Source organism: Bos taurus, chromosome 2 (genome assembly GCF_002263795.3).
Source record: "Bos taurus isolate L1 Dominette 01449 registration number 42190680 breed Hereford chromosome 2, ARS-UCD2.0, whole genome shotgun sequence".
Taxonomy (NCBI): Eukaryota; Metazoa; Chordata; class Mammalia; order Artiodactyla; family Bovidae; genus Bos; species Bos taurus.
Genome location: NC_037329.1, coordinates 121,576,302 through 121,589,480, shown reverse-complemented (window position 1 = coordinate 121,589,480; position 13,179 = coordinate 121,576,302).

Below are 13,179 nucleotides of genomic sequence, written 5' to 3'. Positions count from 1 at the left end.
GTCCTGCCCTAAATTAGCAACGACTATGCAATTCAACCGCTTCTCTTCTGCGTATTTATCAGAAAAACAAAAACAAAAACACAGTAATTCCAAAAAGATACGTGTGCCCTGACGTTCACTGCAGCTTTATTTAAGCGTAGCCGAGGCGTGGTAGCATCTTAGGTGTGCGTGTGGGCTCAGTCGTGTCTGACTCTTTGCGACCCGTGGACTGTAGCCCCGGCAGGCCCCTCTGTCCATGGGGTCCTCCAGGCAAGAATACTGCAGTGGGTTGCCATGGGTTGTCATTTCCTGCTCCAGGGGATCTTCCCCACCCAGGGATCTAACCCACGTCTCCTGCAATGGCAGGCAGATTTTTTACCACCAAGCCACCATGGAAACCTGGAAGCTTCTCAAGTGCCCATAGCTAGAGAAGATATACAGGTAGATAGATAGATATAGATAATTACCAAAAATAGCTACTATATGTAATTACCTTATGTAGAAACAAATACATTAGATATAGTCAAGTATATATTAGATATTCCTTTATATATATCATGTAGAAAGAAATATGTTATATATAGTATACATAAAAGAATTATATCTATATACTGTAGTATGTATTTCCCCCTTCCATTCTACTAAATATACTATACTTCTAGAATAGTACAGTATATACAGTATGTAGTGTATGTGTATACATATATATATGAGAGACATTACTTTGTTAACAAAGGTCTGGATACTCAAAGCTATGGTTTTTACGGTGGTCATGTTTGAATGTGAGAGCTGGGCCATAAAGCAAGCTGAGCACCGAAGAATTGATGCTATTGCACTATGGTGTTGGAGAAGACTCTTGAGAGTCCCTTAGACTGCAAGGAGATCCAACCAGTCCATCCTAAAGGAGATCAGTCGTGAGTATTCACTGGGAGGACTGAAGCTGAAGCTTCAATACTTTCGCCACTTGATGCAAAGAGCTGGCTCCTTGGAAAAGACCCTGATGCTGGGAAAGATTGAAGGCAGGAGGAGAAGGGGACGACAGAGGATGAGATGGTTGGATGGCATCACCGACTCAATGGACATGAGTTTGAGCAAGCTCTGGGAGTTGGTGATGGACAGGGAGGCCTGGCGTGCTGCAGTCCATGGGGTCACAAAGAGCTGAACATGACTTAGTGCCTGAACAACGAAAAAAGGTGTTCAAGAGGTATGGAAAAAATGGTGACTCTCAGACTGCTTTTATTCGTGGTGACAGGACTGGGGTGTGTGTGTGTGTGTGTGTGTGTGTAGACGCTCAGCTGTGTCCGACTCTTTGCAACCCTCTGGACTGCCTTACCATGGGCCCCTCTGTCCGTGGGATTCTCCAGGCAAGAATCCTGGAGTGGGTTGCCATGCCCTCCTCCAGGGGATCTTCCCGACCCAGAAATTGAACCCAGGTCTCCCTCTTTGCAGGCAGATTCTTTACCATCTGAGCCACCTGAGAAGCCCAAGAGTTGCTTAAATTTTACCCTTAACCCTTTGACCAAATCCTGGAAGAGATACCAAGATGCGTGAATACCTTCACCAAGAGCTCTGCAAGCACCCTGCTCATCCAGGAGAGACGAGGAGAGTCCAAAATGTTTGGGAACATTCCAGCAACCCCAGCCAAGCACGAAGGATGTCACTGACTTCCCACTGTCTCTCTTTCTGTCTTTTCCTTCACTAAATTGAGATTTCTGTTCGAGCCTTCCAGAAAGGAACATCAGGGCCCCTGAAACCGCACAGACTCTTAATTGGGCCAAAATAAAAATCCGCATTCCAGCCGGTGATTACAGCCCTGCAGTTCATTTCGTTTCGTTATTACCTCGTCAGTGCGTCCTTACAGGAAAGCGCACGCATAGGGACGTTTTCTTAAAGCCGGGCATAAATAAGACCTGTTTCAGGTTAGCGAGAATATTGAGTCAGCTTGAACCCACCCCGCACCTCTGGGAACCCTCGCTCAGAATTATAACAAAGCGGAGCAGAAAGAACTTGGAGGGCCGGCATTCTTTTTAAGAGTTTACTTCAGCAGCCACGTAAATCTTGCTGGGCACAAACGCAGGTAAGTAAAAATCAAAGTCCAAGTATGTGAAATCGGGCACGTTTTATATGAGGCAACTGCAGCCCGTGTTGGCTTCTAGTTCGAATTTCTTAAGGAAAAAAAAAAAAAAAGCAAGAAGGATTGCGGGAGGTGGAAGGACATGTCACAGCTTCTTCTGACCTTTCCTGCTCTCTTTCTGCTGTTGTGCTGCGTGCTAAGTCACTTCAGTTGTGTCCGACTCTTGGGGACCCCATGGACTGTAGCCCGCCAGGCTCCTCTGTCCGTGGGATTCTCCAGGCAAGAATCCTGGAGTGGGTTGCCATGCCCTCCTCCAGGAGATCTCCCCAACCCAGGGATCGAAGCCAGGTCTCCCCCGTTGCAGGCAGATTCTTTACCATATTCGTTCCGTCCTTACCAGGACCGCTTGTTGTAAGGTAACACATGCGGATGATTATTATGGTGCCCGGCCAGAGTGGGTGGTTTCGGTGAGAGTGTTTCCCTAACTATCGGGCGTCTCTGGTGGCTCAGTGGTAAAGAAACCGACTGCCAGTGCAGGAGATGTGGGTTTGATCCCTGAGTGGGGAAGATCCCCTGGAGGAGGGCATGGCAGCCCTCCAGTATTCTCGCCTGGAGAATCCCATGGACAGAGGAGCCTGGCGGGCTGCAGTCCATGGGGTCACAGAGAGTTGCACACGACTGAGCAACTAACCCTCCTTCCCTCACTATTGGGTTTAGGGCCACCCTTACGCAGGAGGACCTCATCTCAGACCCTTCACTTTGTCACATCTTCAAAGACCCTGTTTCCTAGCAAGGTCCTGTTCCGAGGCCCCAGTTTTAGGCGACTCTCCTAACTCACGCCGCGGCATAACCCAGATCGTACGACGTTGTTAAGGATCTTTCCACCCGTCTGCTGGCATCTTCCCAAACTAATAAGTCGGTGTCTCAGATACACCTGCTCCGTTTGCTTCCCCCATGGCATTTCTGCAATGATTTCTCCTCCTGTCTAACTGACAATAATCAGAGCCTCAAAATCTCCTCTTCCCTGGGAGAACTCTTTTTTGTTTTTTTGATAAACACAGTATGATTATTATTTTTTTTTCTCATAGGAAACCCCAAAGAGGATGTATGTGTGTGTATTTGCTCTTGTGTGTGTACTTTGGGTGCGGTTGGTAGGGTCTGGAGACTGTGATATAAAATGTGATTCACGACACTCATTTGACAGGTTATCCTAGGAGAACAGGGTCAACGCCAAACCGTGGAAAGCAGTGTAATCAAATCGAACCACTTTGAGATCAGCTGTTTGATTTGGTGCAGAGAAGAAACCCTGAGCAAACAGCGACACAGCCGTCTCAGGACCAATTAACCACCTACAATGATGCGGCAATTGATACTTGACTGTGATTGATCCCAAACTCATTGATTACAGATTCCTAAGGGTAGAGGGGGCTTCCCCCGTGGCTCAAGGGTAATGAACCCACCTGCCAATTCAGGAGACCCCTGTTCAATCCCCGGGTCAGGAAAATCCCCTGGAGGAGGGCATGGCAACCCACTCCAGGATTCTTGCCTGGAGAATCCCATGGACAGAGGAGCCTGGCGGGCTACAGTCCACGGGGTCGCAGAGTTGGACATGACTGAAGTGACTTAGCACACATATGTGTTATTAAATGTCTCCTAGTTAAAAAAAAAGAGAGAGAGAGAAAACGTAATGGCAAAACTAAATCTTTGCACACTCTCCTTTCACTTTTTTCTTTTTTCATTCAGAAAGGAACCTTCATCTTTTATTATCTCTGACTTTTATACAATGGAATTCTTGCAAACAGGTTGCACTTCCAACATGCATGATGGAACAAAGGGCATCGTGTCCAAGGAAAGAAGAGTGGGGAAGGCAAAAAAAAAAAAACACACAAAGATCATCACCCAGCCAAGCATTCTAGAGGGAAAAAAATGCAGTCACAGTTCCGGTGTAAACGACATCGGAGAACGCTGAGAACAGCGGCTCCAGCTTGGAGGAGCGGGCGGGCGGCTGGAACCCATCTTGAGTTTTCTGTGATTGTAAACACATGTCCTGGGAATAGGAGGAAGGGGCTGGAGGGGGTGGGCTGGGGGGCGCAGAACGTGGCAGGGATCGAACGCCCGGGCCAGCGGACGCCGCGCGCTCTTATCCACAGCTGCTCCGGGACTTGAAAGGATGTCTGAGGTGCTGCTTAAGTGGGTAGCTGACAGCTGAGTGATTGAAAAAGGACTCCGTGCCCCCAGAAAGTGGAGAGCAAGACAGGCACCGGGAACCAGGCACGTGTGGTTTCGGCATCGCGGCTGCCTAGGAAAAGGTAATTTATGGGCCCCTTAATAAAACCCAAGACGGGGCGTCTCTTCTCTGGCGGAAGAGAAGTCACTGAGGATTCTCACAGCACCTCATTGGGCTTGGGCGGGGAGGAACAAATGCAGCGGGGGTGCTTTCTTTAGGAGACGCGTTTGGCGGTTTAAGTCTTGGAAAAGGCATCCCGTGAGGGCATGTATGATCTTCTGCCTGAATCACTCGAGATACACAAGTTGCCCTTCTGGCTAGAAATGCACGAAGCCAGGTGGGACGACTATGAGAAATGCCCGTGAACCAAGTCAGACCCCCCCGACCCCCTACCGTCCGCCACGTCTGCTGCCCTCTGACGAGGAAAGTGTCTCCACGGGGACGTGGATCCATGTCACAGCAGCAGCTCAAATGGCTGCAAAGAATCAGAGACACCCAAGCTGTGATTCTTCTGCCTGCTGTCAGAGCCCCACAAACCATCCATGGCAGTGATGCAGGCAGGGGATAGTCAAGTTATACACACACATAAAAAAAACCTGAAGAGTGAGCACAGGTAATGCTATCCAGAATGTTGGGGGCAGGGGGTGGGAAGAAAATGTCTAACCTCACTGCACAAAGTGGCTGCCAAAGCACCACACATCATGCCCTCAAGATACAATTCCAAACAAGAAGGATGGGCATGGCACCAAGGAGTTTTCTCCCTGTGCCTCTGTTGTTTGTGTTAGAGACTCTCCCAAGTCTCAGATTCACTTTGCTGTGCAGCACCTCCAGTATTCTTGCTGGGAGAAGCCCATGGACGGAGGAGCCTGGTGGGCTGTATAGGCCATGGGGTTGCAGTGTCAGACATGACTTAGTGACTAAGCACACATCCATGCATCGGTCATTATAGCATCATATGGAGTATGTTCTTTGTCCTAAAATCCTCTTTGCTCCGCTGGTTCATCCCTCCCTGTCCCCGCTGACAACCACGGAGAATTCTTCTGTCTCCATAGTTTTGCATTTCCCAGAACATCACAGAGTTGGATTCACACCATCTGTGGCCGTTTCAGACTGGTTTCTTTTACCTTCATTAAATGTATTTAAAGTTCCTCCATGTCTTCTCATGGCCTGACAGATCATTTCTTTTTTAGTGCTGAATAATATTCCATTGACTGGATGGACCACAGCTTATGCCTCACCTACTCAAGGGCATCTTGGTTGCTTCTGAGTCTCGGCAATTAGGAACAGAGCTGCTTTAAACATCCATGTGCAGGGTTTTGTATCAACAAAGTTTTCAACTCCTTTGTGGAAATACTAAGAAACTTGATGGCTGGATTGTTGTTGTTCAGTCGCTCAGTCGTGTCCAACTCTGTGCGACCCCATGGACTGCAGCACGCCAGGTTTCTGTGTCCTCAACTATCTCCCGGAGCTTGCTCATCTCCATCGAGTTGGTGATGCCATCCAACCATCTCATCCTCTATCATGCCCTTCTCCTCCTGCCTTCAATCTTTCCCAGCATCAGAGTCTTTTCTAATGAGTTAGCTCTTCACATCCAAAGTATTGGAGCTCCAGCTTCAGCATCAGTCCTTCCAATGCATATTCAAGGTTGATTTCCTTTAGGATGGACAGGTCGGATCTCCTTGCAGTCCAAGGGACTCTCAAGAGTCTTCTCCAACACCACGTTTTGAAAGCATCAATTCTTCGGCGCTCAGCTTTCCTTACGGTCCAACTCTCACATCCATACATGACTACTACAAGAACCATACCTTTGACTATATCGACCTTTGTCAGCAAAGTGATGTCTCTGCTTTTTAATATGCTGTCTAGGTTGGTCACAGCTTTACTTCCAAGGAGCAAGAGACTTTTGCTGGATTACGCATTTTTTTTATTCCTGCAGAAGAAAATGAATTTCATGAGACAGACTCCAAATGACTGTATCTTGATGTGCTGAGGGGAAATTTCAGGTGACCTGCTGGGGTATTTTAGTGTTGAAAACTCATTTTCTGTGAAAACTCCCCAATTCTCTCACCATCCACCTGATTTCCTACTACACTTCAACCCACAAGCACAAACTTGGAGAGAGAAGACTGGTGTTCATAGTGGGGATGTTCACCAGGCTGACGAAGAGAAGGATTAAGTGTATAATCTGTTACCTTAAATACAAATGTCAGAATTTTTAAAGCAGACGCTGAGAGTGGAGGAAGAGGAGGAATTACTTCCAAACTGTTAAAGAGAGGATGCAGACTCAACTAAAGAAGAAGATGGCAAGACACGAGAAAAAAAATTTAAAAAGCAGGAACACTGTGCAATACAGAATACAGCTGCAGAAAAAAAATCAAGACATATCACCTTCATTCAGTTCAGTCGCTCAGTCACGTCCGACTCTTTGCGACCCCGTGGACTGCAGCACGCCAGGCCTCCCTGTCCGTTACCAACTCCCGGAGTTTACTCAAACTCATGTCCATCGAGTCGGTGATGCCATCCAACCATCTCATCCTCTGTCGTCCCCTTCTCCTCCTGCCTTCAATCATTGCCGGCATCAGGGTCTTTTCCAAGGAATCAATTCCTTAAACTGACTGTAAACATATCTCTTTAAACAGACTAAAATCTCCATTTGAGACTGTATTAAAACTAAAACGATAAACCAGCCCAATGCTGTTTGCAAACAGCATCCCTGAGACATAAAGACACGGAAAAGTGGAGAATTAAAAGGCTACATCAAGAGGAGACAAAACAGAATTTTAAAGGGGAAAGAAAAATGCGTGAGAAGAGATACAGGCACTGTGTGATTATCAACATTTCAATTAGGGTGAAGACATGACGGTCCTGCATGCGTGCGGTCCTTAATGACACAGCTTTGCTCGTGCTTGTAAAGGAAGAAGAAGAAAAAAAAAATTCACAAATTGCCTTCCGTGGTAGGAGACGCCCGTGTGCCTTAGTTTGTCACTGATCATTTTAGCAGGCAAAAAAAGAATTAGGATGCTGCAAAATATGGAAACAACAGCATTAAAATCGCCACTTCAGACACACGCACAGAGAAGAGATGCTCCTAGCAAATGGAAAAGGCAGGTTCTCCCAGCCCTGCCAGGAACAAGACCCTTTGTCTAAATGAGGGCCTGTGAGCCGTTCCAGTAACCTCGCACTGGGGGTTGGGGACAGGCTTTAACTTCCTGTTGTCGTTCCGCCTCTCAGTCGCGTCTGAGTCTCTGCGACCCCACGGACTGCAGCATGCCGGGCCTCCCTGTCCATCACCAGCTCCCGGAGTTGACTCAAAGTCATGTCCATTGCATCAGTGATGCCATCCAACCATCTCATCCTCTGTCATCCCCTTCTCCTCCCGCCTTCAGTCTGTCCCAGAATCAGGGTATTTTCCTATGAATCGGGTCTTTACACCAGGTGGTCAAAGTATTGGAGTTTCAGCTTCAGCATCGGTCCCTCCCATGAACATTCAGGGTTGATTTCCTTTAAGCAGTTGCTTGCAGTCCAAGTGCCCTGGAAGAGAGACCATGAAGTGCAGGAAATCTTGTGCATACAACTGTCCGCTCCGGTCTCTGGTTTCCAGCGTGTTTTTACGAGATGTTTCACACTCTCAAGCCTGCCAGGGCAGTGCCGCGTTAGAGGGTGCCAACATCAGAGCTCTTCACGGAAGCCTACCGGCAGGGTTTCGCGTTTCAACTCTCCCTTGGAAAGGGGCTCTCATCTACACCGGTCTTACCCACCTCCAGCCCGCATTCTGTCTTTAGGTGCTGTCCGCAGAGACTGCAGCCCCCCGAGCGGTCCCTGGGAGGTGGGGGTCGCTGCCCTCCCCCACGGGCTTCCTGCTGCTCCCACCGATGTTTACTTTTCAACTCGGGGAGAAGAAAGCTGACGAAGCAAGATCTCAAGGCCCCAGCCACAGCAATGCCTTGGAAGCTGGGGCCGCGTCCACAGCAGGGCCACCAGGTCTGGGTTCCAGCGGAGGTGTGATATCTTTGTGCAGGGCCAAGCGGTCGTGGGGTCCGTCGTTGCGATCGCCACGTGAAACATTGAAACAAGAGACTGCAGCATCCCTCCTGCTAGGTCTCCCACATCCAGCCTCGGGACGGCTCCCAAGACAGCCCCCGCTCCGCCCCCTGGGGGGAGCCTTGGCTGGCTTGGCTGCCCGAAACCCTCAGCGTCTTGGCTCCGGGGGTAGATCTCTCAGCGGGCAGAGGACGAGCCCGCTCTCCTGCCTCGGAACTCTGCGCTCAGCTCACCTCATCCTTAGTGTCCTGGTTTCCATTTCTTCCACGGGAAGAGTCTTTGGGGCTGATGGAGACACACGCTGGTGGAAAAGTGTGTGTGTGTGTGTGTGTGTGTTAGTCGCTCAGTCGTGTCTGACTCTTCGCCGCCCCATGGAGTGTAGCCCCGCCAGGCCCCTCTGTCCATGGCATTCTCCAGGCAAGGATACTTGAGTGGGTGGCCACGCCCTCCTCCAGGGCATCTTCCCCACGCAGGGATTGAACCTGGGTCTCCTGCATTAGCAAGCAGATTTTTACTGTCTGAGCCACCAAGGGAAGCCCAGCTGATAGAGGATCTGCCTGGCTTGGCCAAGCTGCCTGGAACCGTAGATCAGTTTGGCTCCTGTAGGAGAACTGACAACTTTGAAAGACGGAGCCTGCCCTCCTGTCTCCGTTCTGAACACTGCCCTCAGCCCATTTCATCCTTATTGTCTTGCTTTCCATTTCTTTCATGGGAAGAGTATTTCGGGCTGATGGAAACAGAACCTGGTGGAAAAGGAACCAGTGTAAAAAGAAACAAACAGAAAACCATGGAGGACCTTAAAAGGTTCTGAAACTCGTCGGACAAAACCAGAAGCCAGTGGCAAACAAAGCCAATTCAGTTGGACTGGGGCTGAGTTAATTATGAGAATTTGAAAACTCGGCTGGGGCTGTGTGTATTGGAAGTTGGCTGCGTGCATGCGTGCTCAGTCATGTCTGACTCTTGTGACCCCGTGGACTGCAGCCCACCAGGCTCCTCTGTCCATGGGATTCTCCAGGGAAGACTGCTAGAGTGGGTTGCCATTCCCTTCTCCAGGGCATCTTCCCCACCCAGGGATTGAACCTGGGTCTCCTGCATTGGCAGGCGGGTTCTTTACCAACTGAGCCACCTGGGAAGCCCCATTGGAAGCTGAAATTAAAGGAAAAGGATAAGAAACTCTTGGAAACAACTTTTTTGCTGCCCAGGTAAATTTCCTGCACACTCGGGTATCAGGGTCCAGCTGATTGGCACAGGTCTGCTCTTTTGAAAACTGTTCTACTGTAGTTATTGGATCAGCGGGAAAAATATTAATAAAGCAGTTATTGGATCAGTGGGAAAAAATGTTAGGAAAAACAAACAACACAAAATAATTACAAAAACCTCTAAAGGCAAGGACCCAGTGAGTGACTGATGCCTCCAACAGAGGATGGACAGGAATTGAGAAATTAGGGGGCAGCTTTGGGCTTCCTGGGGGATCAGATGGTAAAGAATCTGCCTGCAATGCAGGAGACCCAGGGTCCTTGGAAGAAAGATCCCCTGGAGGAGGGCATGGCAACCCACTCCAGCATTCTTGCCTGGAGAATCCTATGGACAGAGGAGCCTGGCAGGCTACCGTCCATGTGAGTCGCAGAAAGAGTCTGACGCGACTGAGCGTCTAACACCTAGAACATCACAAGTTCTTCGGGGTCGGATGAGGCCACACGCTGAAAGTCCTCCCAGGGCGTGGGGGACGAGAGGGTGACAGGGACCCCGCTGCTGGTGTGATTCGTATCCGTGCTGGAGACACTTTGTGGGTAGGACCGAAGTCCACACCTCCCAGCATCCGGTGACGTCAGCAAGCACATCTGAGATGACCAGAGAGGCAAGCCGCTGGAAGAAAGCCCAGCATCAGGAAATGCTTAAGGAGGGAGGCTCCTGGCTGAAAAGCCAGCTGCCCCGTCCTTGTGGATAGGCAGGGAGGACCTTGGCGACATCAGAGACAAGCCCCGGAGTAAGGCAGCGGTTTGGAAATATTTTAGATCACGGCCTACCGAGTACAGGGCAGGAGAGACAGAGAGAGGTTGTCTTACGGCAGAAAGCTTTTTTTTTTTTTTTTAGCACAGTCATCTCCAAGTTTCAGCTCATGGACAACTCAAATATAAAATCCACCTTGGTCTTCAAAGCCATCCAACAATTTATTCGCAAGACCCTGAAGACTCAGAGCAAACGCTAGCACAGCACTCAGAGTCTTAATTCCACCAGCCCTTGCAGGTGTTGTTCGGTCACTCAGTCGTCTCTGACTCTCTGTAGCTCTGTGGACGGCAGCACGCCAGCTTTCTCTGCCCTTCACTATCTAGGAGTTTCTGCAAACTCATATCCACTGAGTCAATGATGCCATCCAGCCATCTCATTCTCAGTCATCCCCTTCTCCTCCTGCCCTCAATCTTTCCCAGCATCAGGGTCTTTTCCAGTGGGTCAGCTCTTCGCATCAGGTGGCCACAGGACTGGAGTTTCAGCTTCAGCATCAGACCTTCCAATGAATATTCAGGGCTGATTTCCTTGAGGATGGACAGGTTGGATCTCCTTGCAGTCCAAGGGACTCTCAAGAGTCTTCTCCAACACCACAGCTCAAAAGCATCAGTTCTTCGGCACTCAACTTTGTTTACGGTCCAACTCTCACATCCATACATTACTACTGGAGAAACAACAGCTTTGACGAGACAGACCTTTTGGTAAAGCGATGTCTCTGCTTTCTAATGTTCTGTCTAGGTTAGTTTGCAGCTTTTCTTCCAAGGAGCAAGCGTCCACCAGCCCTGGAGCTCACCGTCTCTTGGGATTGTGTGTTATGGGTCACCGGTCACTCTCTATGCTCCTCCCGATCATCTTCCATCCTGTTTCTAAAGCAATGCTGGAGCCTTATCCTGACACAGAGATTTGTAGATGATGAAAACAGATCCTCGAAAAGGGGACGGTCAGCAGGGTCCAGATGAACACCAGAGATTCAGCACCTGCCCGTCTCAAAATAGCTTGTCTTGTTTTTTCTTTCTGGGAGAGTTTCTGAGTTTTCACTGTCTGCTTTGCTTTGTGGGTGACTTCACGAGAAGCCCCCAACTCATGTACTCACTCATTTCTGTGCTCAGTGAGGCCAAGTGCTAGCTAAATACTTGAAGACTTCACTTTTCTGGACAAAGAAATGGCAACCCACTCCAGGATTCTTGTTGGAGAATCCCATGGACAGAGGAAACTGGTGGGCTACAGTCCATGGGGTTGCAAAGAGTCAGACCAGACGGACTGACTTCACTTTCACTTTTATATACATAGATAAGCACCAACATGATTCTCCAGAAGCCCCTAGTAGTGACTCAAGAAGTCAGATTTTCCCTTTTCATCCCTAGAACTCAGAACGCCTATAAGGGGGACCCCACATGAATGAGTTTGGTGTCGTTATGAAGCGTTAGTCACTCACTCATGTCCGACTCTGTGCGACCCCATGGACTGTAAGCCTGCCAGGCTCCTCTGTCCATGGGATTCTCCAGGCAAGGATACGGGACTGAATAGCCATTCCCTTCTCCAGGGGAATCTTCCCGGCCCAGGGGTTGAACCTGGGTCTCCTGCACAGAAGGTAGATTCTTTACTGTCTGACACCACTGGTTATAGGCTTGGAAGGAATGAGTAACTACATGGGGTCCCTGAATCTCATTTTCCTGTGGCCAAGATGAGATGCTTATTTGTTGTTTTTCTTGCAGGAGGAAAAAAAGAAAAAAAAAAAACAATATAAGGTCCCATAGAGCCAGCAGAGTTTGGCAGTGATGGTTTCATAGGAGGGCTGGGTGGCAATTACATGAGGTGAGCTCGGATCCAAATTCTCTGCAGCAGGCGCGTCCCGTCCTAGACCTGAGGAGAAGCAGCGCGCTCACCTCATCTCCCCTTTCCCTGGAACGTGCCTCTGAGTGGAAAGAACCTCCCCTGGCACCCACCCTCCACACACACACACACACACACACACAACACACACACACACACACACACCCCAGCATGTATCTGCATCTCCGGTCTCATCCTGAATGCCTAATGCGATTCAATCTCCTTCTCCCGGCGGTACCATTAATATTTTAATTTAATCAGAATTTCTTGAACTCGCTTGCCATCCCAAGTAACCTAGTTACCTGTCAGCCTGCATCAGCTTGTCATATTAGAAGGAATTGTGCCTGAATCTAATCTACTTTAAATGATTCCAGGGTGTGCGTGTCTATAAATCACAGCACGGCCGTGCTGACACGGGGAGGCGTGCGTGTGGGTAAACACGGCGGGCAGGTTCTGCACCAGCCGGGGACAGGGCACGGGACGGGGCCTTATCTCTTTCTCCTCAATTCCTTTTTGGCTTTTCATTCTGTTCCTGGGGTCTCAAGCCAAGAATACCGAAGTGGTTTGCCAACCCATTTGGAGTGCACACCAGGGTTTTTGTCAGAACTGTCCACCATGACCCGTCACCTCGGTGGCCCTACACAGCGTGGCTTGTAGTTTCACTGACTTTTGCAAGGCTGGAAAAGATCCGATGCTGGGAAAGATTGAGGGCAGGAGGAAGGGGACGACAAGGATGAGAGGGTTGGATGGCATCACGACTCTACGGACATGACTTTGAGCAAACTCCGGGAGATGGTGAAGGACAGGAAAGCCTGGCATGCTGCAGTCCATGGGGTGGCAAAGAATTGGACACAAGTTAGTAACTGAATAACACACTGATCCCTGAGCTCCAGGAGGAAAGAATGTTCTCTTTATACAGAAAAGCACGATAAAGGTGAGTGCTGCATGGGGTTGCCCAGTAGGATATGTTGACTTTCCATGGTGAATTTGGGGACAACTGTCTAGCTTGGGAACACGA